We start from the raw sequence: 12,909 nt of genomic DNA, 5'->3' as shown, positions 1-12,909 counted from the left end.
TACTTGCCACTGCATCCACCTCAGCAATGAAATTTAGAATATTTTCCATGATTGACCCATACGTATATTTTTTTTTTCTTTGCTAGGGAGTCAAAAATATGTATACAAAATTTCAAAATGATTGGAATGGTCCAAGAGGGCATGTCATATAGTATTCTATATGAGTATTACAAGAAAAATAAAACAACGTTTCTAAATAGTGCAGTTTAGTTTTAATTTTAATTTAGTTCATATGACGAGGTTTTTAACTACAAACCAACATAGGCCAAATAAGAAAAAATTGCATACTGTACCATCTGTTGATAAATAGTAAATAACAATTTCTAAAAATCTGCTAATTGATGTATGGTACTGCCATTTGTCAATAGATGGCATATTTTACTAAAATTACTCTGCAAAGTTGTTAAGTACTTAAGATAGTATTTCGTTTTTATAATTAATTATATACGTGTTCTAATACCGTAAAATAATTTAAGTAACAATTATCATTAACCACCACAATGCATAATTATGAATAATTATTGCGCATGACACTAAAATGAAGGTCAATGCGCATAGTCAAAACATTGCGCATTTCGGGGCCAGCTACTAACCTCCCCAGAGTTGATCGACCAGCGACGGTACTGTCAGTGCAACCCATTTGTTACGTTTCTCACAAATTGTGCTATAATTTAGTGCCTAGTTGGTGTATAAGGCGATTTCGATCGCTATTTGTTTTATTTAGGTGCTATAGAAAATAAAATAACAGGTAAGTCTGCACAACTTACATATTTATTCTTATCACAAATTGTGCCATTGTTTGAAGAAAGATATTAGATTTTTAATTTAATATTATTGTTTGTGCATTCACATAGAAAAAATGTAAATATGTGTTATTGGATTATTGCTTATTTAAAAATTCTACTAATGATATAATAATAATTCGAAAAGTACCAGGTGATGTCATGTCCGGATATCTCTGACGCGTTTTCTTAATTTCTCCACGTACATACTTATTGGATATTAAACTGTGATAATACTTAACCAGGAACTTTATCAAATCGACTTTTACTATAAACGTCATTCATAATATCAATATTTGGAGCAACATAAATTATTAACTGACTTAAATTAACAAATATAAACTGTTGTCCTTTGAACACTTTACAGTTTACCTAATTGAAATTAATAAAAGTAATCTCTCTATGTGTAGGTATCTACCTGTAAAAATAATGATAAAACTATAAAGCCAAATACCAGATATATACAGATATCACTACATTGCTAAATGCAATTCAAACTAAATAGTTAATCCACAGCTTTCTCTGCATGATTCAATTAAAAGTAGCTGACATCCTTATCCAATTCCTATATATATATATATATGGCAAATTTTGTGGCTCACTGGTGTCTCATTATTGTGCATAATTGTAAGTAATATTAAAAAAAAAAACTCACATTTATATGATATAACAATATGATTATATATGAATGTGATAAAGTACTTTAGGACTTTAATTTAATAATTTATTTCATGTGTAGAAAATAAAATGTAATGTGTTATTTGAAAAAGTAATGTGTAAATAAGCATGCTTACTTCTAAGAGTATATTTATTTCAGTATAATTTGCTAGAAAAAATAAAAAAATCCCCGAAGTGCAATAGGCATGAAACCATATTGTTATGAATTAGGATTTCTCAGGTTACACAGCAAAGGTATTCCAGATTATTCCATGGTTTTGTTCTAATGATACTACAGTCTATTACTATTTATATGGAAAGTAAATTGTGGGTAATGGGAACTAGATGCTAGTAAATAACTTGTCATGTTGATCGCCATGAGACCCTAGAAACAATCATGGTTGACTCGATCCACTCCAGAGGCAGAATGTATACTGGAAATGTAAACCCTTTCATCTAAAATCACCTACATTCTAGCAAAATAATTTCATTTCACTCCTGTCATCCCTCTTTGAGGCTTAACCACCATAAATCAATTATTGATGTTATCGTTCAATGTTCAATCGATTAAAATTACAAATTGATTACTATTTATAGCTAGGTATATAGACTTAATGCTGCAGTTAATTAAGTAGTATAATATTTTAATACTAATTACATAAAGAATCTATATAAGCATTTTGTTTTCTTTGTCTACCCCACAAGATAATTGACATGAAGGCAGATAAATTATTTAAAAAAAATTATGTTTATAGTAATTCATAATAAACTTAACATGTTTATAGTAATTCATAACTAGTCTATCTGCCAAAATATTGATAATATTTTTTATAACTTTGTTCTTTTGTTACTATATCCATAATTGCTTATTGTTGATATATATTTTTTTAATGACTAATCAAAGATGGTAGGTGGTCAATGATTCAACATCATTAACTAATGACATCAGAGGACATTTTAAAGGAAACTGAGAGAACGATAAAGCATCAAGTTCACTAAAAATTCCAATAAAGAAATCTATTAATAAATAGCACAGGACTTATTACACAACGCCATCTAGTTCCAAACTAAGTAGAACATGTACTATGAATATTACATACATATTATAGTATAAGCAGACATGCCCATAAGTACCTACCATCATCATCATCATATCAGCTGATATCCACTGTTATAAATAAACCTCGCCTGTAAAAGAGGATTTTGCCAGTAGTTGCCACGCTTAGCAGGCGGGTTGGCAACTGCAGTTGGGTTTGGTGATGTTTTAATGCTGAGATGCTACTGCCAATTCCTCGATCATTAAACTCCCATAGTCGCCTCTTACGACTTTCCCACGGGAAAAAAAGGCGTCGCCCATTCTATGCCGGGACCACAAGGCTATCTATATGTGTCTATAATATGTATAATAATTTAAATTCTATTCCTATAGTACTACAAAATCCCATTTCATGGTGACACATAAAATACCAACAAATTTAATCATCAGAACTTCCGTAACTGATTCTGTCAGGATATTTATATAGTCAATGATTCAGTTATTTTACAATTAAAGCACAAAATATACATTCATATCGCATTAGTAAACCGCTTAGAGCACAAAAATAAATATAGATTATAGACCTAGGTTAGTTTAAACTAAACGAAATTTGCAATCGTATTTTACAAGTGATTTAATTTAGCTTACAGTTGTAATCTACTTTATATAAATACAAAATGTTAAAGAAATATGTAAAAAGTTCGACACGCCTATCTGGTTCATATCAGCCTTTAACTGTCCACTGCTGAACATAAACCTCCCTCTTAGAGTGTTTTGCCAGTAGTTATCACGCTTGGCAGGCGGATTGGCAACCGCAGTTAGGCTTTGGCGATGTTTTAAAAGGGACGCTGCTGGCCATCCCTCACCCCCCCCTTGGTCGCCTCTTACGACACACACGGGAAAGGAGGAGGTGGCCTATTCTATGACGGGACCACACGGAATAATAATTATCTGGTTAGAATTGTCATTTTCTGGAATAAGTATTAAAAATTAAATCCGAGTGCATATGTATATATATGTACGTATACACAAAAACAATTCTCTTTTCTGCCGTGGAGCAGCTGCGCTTGCATGGCTGTGTTTCAGTTTGGAAGGTTGGTAAGTATAGTGAAATTACAATAAGGGGGCATAAAACACTATGTGGTTATTCGTATGTATAGGTGACGGCTACCACTTTCCATCAGGTGAGCCTAATGTGATGCTTGTTTACCATTCAAAAATGCGTGTGCAGTTAGTATTTATATTATAATCACGAAGTTAGGCAACACAAATAGGTATCTCAATATAGAGTGTAGAAGAAATTGTTAGTAATAGGGATTAGCAACCTCATTGCTAGCAATAAACCCTATCAGGACAACCTCCTCGCGGTGCCCCCCAAGAACAATCGTGATTGATTTATTGTTGAATTTGTCACGATCGGCTAACTGAACTGCTTTATCCTCACCTATCATGCCTCACTGGTGCTCCGCCAGTGTACACCGTAGCGCAGGCGGGGTGATCATTATATAATCATCCATAAACAAATACCTCAATATATATAAAAATAGAGCATTTGATTGAACCATAGAGATAGACTACGCAAATATCTCTAATTGTATAAAAATCAAGCGAGCCATTGCCAAGCAGAGATAAATGACGCCAACAATAGCATACTAGAAAAAAAATAAGTATTCCATTGATTTAATATATTATTAGACTAACTTTTTACCCGATATTTCGTACGCATAAATTTCAGAAGTAGGAAAACCAATGACTATTTCATTAGTTTTTAAATGACGTATCAAGATAAAACATATACCAGTTTTTAAGTTAGATTTTTAGGAATACAATTTTTGCGTGACTTGAAACAAACATACAGACATAAAGTTTCTAAATATTATTTTGGCATCTAATGCTCTTTTTTTTATATTTTCTTAAATATCTTCTATGTACATAGTCTAACTACAATATTATTATATTAGATAAAATAAATACTTTATTTCTCACTCTACTTATAATATTCAAAGCGACTGAATCAACGTCTTAAATCATCGTGGGAAACAACAGTAGGATGTTACAAAACCACAATACTTAATAATAATGATATTACAAGCAAAGCTATTTATGTAAATCTTTGATCAAAATATTCGTCAGATTCATAATTGTTGACATCCGTAGAATAACAAAGCTTGTGTTGTTTCTTGTGGTGATTTGAAGTAGGAAGGGACCTATCTAAATTGAATATCTTCAGAATACCTTGTCTAGTACCTACTTGCTTTTCTTGTTGTTCTTGTTTATTTTGCAATCTCTAGAATAAATGTCATTTACAATCTGAACAACAAGTACAATTTATACATATAAATCATAAGAATTTGCCTGTTACGTCTATTATTATTTCATATCCCATTCTCTTAACTATGCTTGAGAGTGTTGGAAGAACGACGAAAAAACAATGCTGTCCGATTGTTGCCCATTTATGAATGTTTTCAATTTTGAAATATCTAACAAATTTATAACAAACTGAACAAAATACAAATACAATTTATATACATGTAAAAATCATAAGAATTTGCCTGTTACGTCTACTATAATGTGATATACAATTTTCTTAGCTGTGCTTGAGAGCGTTGAAAGAACGACGCAAAAGCAATGCTGTTCGATTTTTGCCTATTTTTTATGAATGTTTACTTCGTCACTTGTTTACAAACTCGTCCGAACTCTCCTACAAAAAATATACATAACTACTTAATTTTTACATCAAATGAAATATACATGATGAATGATGAATATGGAAGATGATGAATGATGAATGATTGATGAATGTGGAAGAAGCGAAAGAGGTTTGTTTGAATCGAAGCATTTGGCGTTCCATTGTTTCTGCCTACCCTAATGAGAGACAGGCGTGACAGATATGTATGTATGTCTGTATGAAATACACTTATTTATTATATCAATATTTCTCTCATAAATAGTAAGATACTTAGATAAATTAATATTTTTAAATATGTAAAAAGCTAGCTAAAAATCACATCAAGTTTCTGAAAGATATTTTGTATCATCAAAAAAGATACTTCTTTGTCGTCGGCGATACTTTGACACGTAACATTAAACAACTTTATAAAGTGTTTATTATCTAAAACAATAGGAAAGTATGTTAACTTGTTTCAATTCCAAACGGTACAAAAAAAAAACATGACAAAACTGAGGAAACTGGACGTTTAGGTATATCCTGTTAACAAGTCACTCAGTTTATCGACATTTTCCGGCCTACCCCAATTCTGAGTTACTACAAAAATATATGAATATCTAATGTAATTTATCCTTGTCAGCTGTTTGAATACCCTTCCTTATCTATACTTGATCGAAATCCTTGATATACATTGTACTATATATTAGGCCGTTGTGCGTGTCGTAAGAGGCGACTGATGGGCGAGAGATGGTCAACAGCGTCCCTTTTAAAACAGCTCTAAAAACTAGCTGCGGTTGCCAACCTGCCACGCGTGGCAACTATTGGCGAAAGCCCCCAAGGGGGAGGCTTATGTTCAGCAGTGAACAGTTAAAGGCTGATATGATAATGATATATATATATATATATATATATATATATATATATATATATATATATATATATATATATATATATATATATGTTATTTGTAATTCTACATGTAAACAACGTGAGCTTGAAAACGTCATAAATTGAATCAACATTATCCCCTATGGCGTACGCTTGACGCGTGGCGGTGTCCAATGTGACGTCAAGAGTAAGCCATAGCTACACTAGGAAAACTCGCAATGCCCAATTGATACGCTATTAATAGATTCTAATAATATTTCTACTCATGAAGATTTTTATTGAGGTATAGTATTTAACTATGAATGAACATATCGCATACATATTTCATTTGAATGTGTCACTCAAAAATAACGATACATATTTCAGTATCTTTTGGAGTCACGACACTTTGACATGATACAGTCTATTCATACTTCAATCTTCTCGCCAGAAACAAGAAAAAACCAAGCGATAACTAACCACCTTTTTTTATGGAACAAATTACCGGCCCACCTGATGGAAAATCAGAACCGACATCTGTAGACAGGAATAGTACGAATACCAGGATATCACCTGTACCCTAATCTTATTTAAGTCTCTTGTTCTGCTTTTATAATTTGTATTATTGCACGTACGTCTTTTCCTGAAAATTGACATGTCTTAAGACGATGAATGGACTACGTTTTTAAACATGTATGTTTTTAAATATGAACAACGACCTTGAAAAATAAAAATCTTTAAAGCTTTGGCGGTTTTAAATAACGATATTCGAGTACACTGAAACTTACCTAGCTAGAAGAAGATATGTGCAATCTCTCGTATCCTCTGTTTCTGATATCAAGTAATTACTTAAATTAATAATGCCAATTGCAACCTACTTACATATATCCGGATATTTGTTCCAATTGCATAATATTTTTATTTGCCAACTATGAATGGATATAAGAAGTTTACTAAAAAAAAACTCAACTACAATCCATATAACAGTGTTACAGGTAGTACTCGTGCTCAACATGAAATGTTGTTTATGAACGTCACGTTATCTACGTTCATTAGCTCAGCCTATATGCTGTTGATACAGCTTATATTTCAAGTCATCACTTAATTCATAACTCGAGGAACAACAAGAATGCCTTCGTTAACCATAACGTTTAAATTAGCAGGCTACCTTTCTCTGTAACTGCATCATTAACGTGTCAACCTATTTTTATTATTATATCAGCCGTTAACTCTCCACTCCTGAATATAGACCTTTCCTATAAGGAGATTTTTGCCAGTAGTTGCCACGATTGGCAGGCGGAATATCAATGCAGTTAGCCTTTGATAATGTTTTAAGAGAGACACTGCTAACCATCACTCGTTAACAATAAGATTCCTTTATGGGATAAGTCAACCATTGTATATTAAATCTTCTAATGTATCCAATATAAATTATACACAATAAAGACACCTACGAGAAATAAAGGAGTGGTAAATTCTATACCAGGCATAATTGCACAGCGTACATCCTAGAATGCTTTCCACAAGAAGTCCATCGATTTTTAATGTTTGTTGGAGTAAAAAGTTATTGATAGCGATGGTAAACGATTGTATTTACTTTCTTCTATACAATGTATGTATGGCCCATCATTAAACCAATATCTATTTAAGCTTCTAAAAATTACTTCAAACCGAGTACATTGAGAAACGAGCCATTATAAAGAATATCCCAACTCTATTGAGAAGTCTATATGCGATTTACTTCATTCTCTTCAAATGCTATTCACTATCGTTATTCTATACTATGTTTATTCATAACAATTACATCTTTACACTGCACAGTTGCCACGTAATCGCAACACGATATTATAGAGTTATTCTCGTCATTTGTTATCAGAAAAGCCAGTCGTTTGTGGCAGGTGGTATGCGTTAAATACGAATATTATTCCACTAATAGTGAAGTTTACGTTCTGTTTTATATATATATATATATATATATATATATATATATATATATATATATACCTGATATACTTATTTTAAGGTAATGGTTGTCATGCCATCTGACTAAATATTTCTGAATCAAAAGAAATGGTTATAAAACTAAATTTGTAAATTAAATGTCCTACCATATTCTTATATTTCTTACTAATGTTTTATACTATCTCGCAAGATTCTAACCGTGATCATATCTTTATGTTATAACCTTCCTTAAGAAATTAGTTACTAAATGCAAAAAGAATTTTTTAAATCCGACTGGTTGTTCCAGAGATTAACGTATTTGAACAAACTTTTCTGACTTGTTATATAAATGTGAAACTGGATTTGGTTGTTACCACTTACTGCCTTAACAGCTTTTATTTGGATGCAAAAGGGGTGGCTTATTTTTACCCCAATCATGCGGACCAAATTGTTTGCTGAAGTTTTATGGTTTTAAATAAATATTTAATTTATACACGTCCAGTTTTAATCGGTTTCTTATTAAGTTTATACGGTATGTTCGAAATATAAAAATACCCTCACATGAAGACAAAATTATACCTTCAAAGTCATTCGTAGCGCGAATCAAGATTCTAGATATTTATAACACAATCCTTTCACTACAAGCTCTCCAAAACGTGGACGGAATCTGTAGGATGATAGCAGACATTAAAAAGATGACGAATCTACAAAAGGGTCATGTCTGTAAATCCTTTGGAAGGGCGGCGAATACTTTTACACGTCAACCCTTGTTTCGGGCGGTTGAATCTCACAGGATTTGTATTGAGATTCGGAGTTATTTATCTGATGTTTCTTGATGCTATAATAGGTACATTTGCCATGAATATTTGCAATGTATATCATCGGCATAATTACATATATTGTAATCATGTATTAAGACGCCGTGTAATAGAATGTGTTCCCGTATGTATACAGTTTTCACCCTGTATACATTCAAAGTCGGTAATCATACATAAAACCAAGATTTTACACATGCTGTACAATATATTAAAATAGAATTTTCTTAAATCAAAAAATTGTAAGACTTGCAAAATGTCTTGAGCTGCCCATAGGCGCTAATATACTAGGTCCTTCGTATTTCAACATCAAAATGTTTTGTCGTTTATCAATTCATGTTCCTTTGGGAAAAAATTCCAATTTTATTAATAGAACATTGTTTTAAAATGCTAATTATTTCAATTTTATTGTTTAAAGTTAACAGAATTCTTTCCTCTAACGCTATTTTTATCACAATATAAGACAAGGTGTGAAAATTATATCTAACGACGTCACTATGTCTCGTATAATTAAGGCATGTGTAGTAAACAATGTAGCTGACTCTGGCTTCAGAGCTCGAGATGTGCGCGCGACTATTGATTTTCCAGCGGCCGCGGACGCGCTACGTCGTCGCCGAGCGCAATCTCTCTGCAAATGCTAAGATTATGACCGCCGTCCGCTTTGTGGTAACAAACTGTTATCAAATTTAAATATAATTTTAACCAATAATTGAATACTGAAATTGAAAGCCCATATTGCGTTTTCAATTTCAATTATAAAATGGAATTTTATAAAAGTTTTTCATTTAATACTTCAATCGTACCAAATTAAAATTGTAAATATTAATCAAAAATATAATTATTCAAGTCGGTTCAGTATAAGCGAAAATATCACATACTAAAAAAAATATGAGCAAAATGCGCACTTTCTTCTTTTTGAAATCGGTGGAAAAAATTATGTTTCTAATATTATTTTGATAACATATTGAAACAAAAATGAAGTTATTTATAAACTGTAATTAGTGCCTCTGTAGATACTTCTAAATGTAAGATCACATTTCTAATCAATCACGTTACAGCTAGTACTAATTACTTCGCGGTGAATCAGTGGAATGTGCCTTTCGGCAATGATTAATTGTTGTTTTTATTGTTTACATAATGTTTAGAAATCAGGATCTCTAATTTTCAACCGATCCTATTATTATAAGACAATTCAGAGAAATACAAACAACAGGATATTAGAGATAAATAAATGAATTTATTTATTTACACTTTATTGAAAAGTAATAAAAAAGGCGACCTGCGTTAGCCGAAGACATTAAAAAAGGCAAAATGTAGGTAACGCACTGTTATATAGTTACTAATATATACATACATAAACATATTTTTATTTTAATATGTAACTCATAATAATACCCGTGTTAAAAAGAACCTAACCTTAATATCTTTATGAAAACTAAAAAAAGGCTTTGATCAGGCCCATATAATTCCAACCATCGACAACCGATAGGGAATTGAGGATTCTATGTAAACAAACTTAATGCAAAGCGACATCTACTAAATGTAGCGACGACCTCAACTATATTATGGCAGTTTATGGAGGAAGCCTATGTTCAGAAATGCAATTAACGACTAAAATTATGACGATGATCGCTATGATGACTCACAAAGTTCAGGTAAACAGGACGAGTTACTGAATTATGAGACACGGATTCACGGACTAAGGACCAACCACCCAAATCATTTTTTACTCTGTCTCTATATATTTATTTCCATGTACTTAAGTACGAGTCAAAATGAAAGTACAAGAAAGCTGAAAACCATGCCCTTTTTAAGGCACTTAAAATACCATTGTTATTACAGTGCAAGTAGACACAAGTAAGGAAATCGATGAACGTAATGTGTCGCAATTTCACTATTCTCTGAATGAATGGAGGTACCTATTAGTGGATGCTATGTGCATACTAACATAATTTTCACTTACACTCGATTACTATTATTATTATCATTATATACTGTATTTATAGATGTTAGTATACACATGATACCTCATTTATAACCTATACATAGCAATGTATACAATAGCTAAAGTCCAAAAATGGGACATATCACTTTCATTCCATTTTTACGATTTTTGTGTTTATAATTCCGTATTAATCTTATCATCGTCATCATTAACATCACAGTCATTATCCATCCACTTACTGAATATATGCCTCCCCCAAAGACTGCTATAAAGAATGGTCCTGATTGTTTACGGTCCACCTGCATCCACTCCCAGCAATGTATTTGAGGTCGCCACTCCATCCCATATTTTATATCAATTGAAGCTGCCCTTGAAATACAATTGTTTATTGCCCAGCAACCTATACACACGTCTACGTTTACGTCCTAAATTCACATATAATGAAATATCTCGTAATTTATTGTGTGTGTATTCACGGTTCAAGTCGCTTTTTTTACTAAACAATAAATAACAACAATAAAACTTGTTAGTTTTATTCTATCATATAGTAATAGATGAACTAGAATGTTTACAATATACAGGTTTAGTCGTAATGGGTATACCAAGCCGAAACCTATTTTCTCAATCCATTTATCCATTACGACTTACCCTCTATAATAGGTTACGTACCAAGAACAGTTTGAGATGGTAACCTCTGCGCCACCGTCATTAAAATTCAAAGGTCGGCAATGAACGTGAGGCACGCAATCGACCAACTCTATCCACAACCACATTCCCACTATTTAATTCTTACATGCTTAGTATTTTAGCACTTAAAATGTTTACTTTCCTTTTATAATTCATTGACTAATTTTTTCATTCATATCTGCCAATGCTATTTATTTTATCAAAAGTCTCATTTTTTTTTCTGTACTGATTTATTTTATTTTACCAGAAGCAGACTTTGTAGAAAAGTCGATTGCTTGGGTACCTCTGTCCTATTCGTGTTTCAACCGTAAAGCAGCAGTTGTGTTTGCATGGCTGTGTTTCGGTTTGATGGGTGGGATATCATGTGAGTTTACTGGGTACGGAGGAATAATACCTAAGTCCTCAGGAATGGCAATGCATGGGGGGTATCATGGGCGAAATAGTATACTCTGTTATGTCCATGGTACTGCTCATGTCTATAGGTGACGGTTACCACTTTCCATCAGGTGGGCCGTCAGCTTGATTGCCATTCTAAATTGTATAAAAAAAATTAATCATTACAGACAGGAATCTAATTTAGTTAGACATATTGATAACTAAGTAAAGACGGATAAAAATACTATATTTTAGAATTCTTAAGAGCTTTTTTTTTTTAAGTATTAAGTCAATTTATTTCAAAAACATAATACCCATTTAAAATCGACAAATTACAAACAACACTAACAAGGGCCTTATTCAAATATCACCCTCGTCCTGAAAATCCTTCATAATTATCTTTATTGTTCGCAAACTCCATAATCCTCTTTTCTGTCAATATCTTTATTTATTCGGTGAGTTCCTTCCTTATTAATTTATTTAAGACTAGAATTATGAATTATAGTTTATTAGGGTTTTGAATAATTTGTTATTTTTTTTCTTAATTTTTTAATGAAAGAACCTATATTAAATGTATAATTAAATTGAGATTCATCTTTAACCCTCTTTCTTTTTTTTAGTCTTATTTTTTTTGTTACACCTTGATCAGACGCTACTTTAATTATTCCTGACCATTCTTAGGTTGCCTGGATGAGAATTGTTTCCTCTTTGTCTTGTTTCTTGTAATTAAAATGTTTTTTATGCACATTATCAACTTATGTAATCTGTATCATTCTTTGAGGGGAACTATAAAGAATTTTCCATTTATTCAATCTTATTTGAAAAATACTTGATTTTTTTCGTTAGACCTTGGTTAAAATATCATTAAAATCAGTATATCAATTTTTGATTATTATTTTAAATATTCAAATTTATTATTCGTTGTGCATATTTAAACAAGGGTGTTATGTCTTAATTAGCTATTGCCCACAACTTCGTACGCTTGGATTTTAGAAAAAGGAAAGCTAATGAAATAGAACAGTTTTAGATGGCATACAATTTTATTAAAAAAGACGTTTTGCAGAAATCATTTCCAACCTCCTTTCCTGAGACATCAATCATATTCATTGATCGTATAGTTACAATAACATGTCAAT

The 12,909-nt window shown here is 31.8% G+C and overlaps 1 protein-coding gene across 4 annotated transcripts in view; it reads left to right on the top strand.

Moving 5' to 3' along the window:
• The first annotated feature begins 396 nt into the window (after positions 1–396).
• Positions 397–12,909, top strand: part of LOC113519772 (synaptosomal-associated protein 25) — a 33,320-nt gene continuing 20,807 nt past the window's right edge. Inside the window, exon 1 of one of the 4 annotated variants that reach the window (XM_031913951.2) lies at positions 397–748. The gene's annotated coding sequence lies outside the window, so the exon portion shown is untranslated. The remainder of the gene's footprint in view (positions 749–12,909) is intronic. The other 3 variants (XM_026904969.3, XM_031913957.2, XM_026904971.3) reach the window with 3 other exon arrangements.

This window comes from Galleria mellonella, unplaced genomic scaffold (genome assembly GCF_026898425.1).
Source record: "Galleria mellonella isolate WM207_F2 unplaced genomic scaffold, CSIRO_AGI_GalMel_v1 utg65, whole genome shotgun sequence".
Classification (NCBI taxonomy): domain Eukaryota; kingdom Metazoa; phylum Arthropoda; class Insecta; order Lepidoptera; family Pyralidae; genus Galleria; species Galleria mellonella.
Note: the sequence above shows the minus strand (reverse complement) of the source record. Positions and strands in the feature narration are given on the sequence as shown.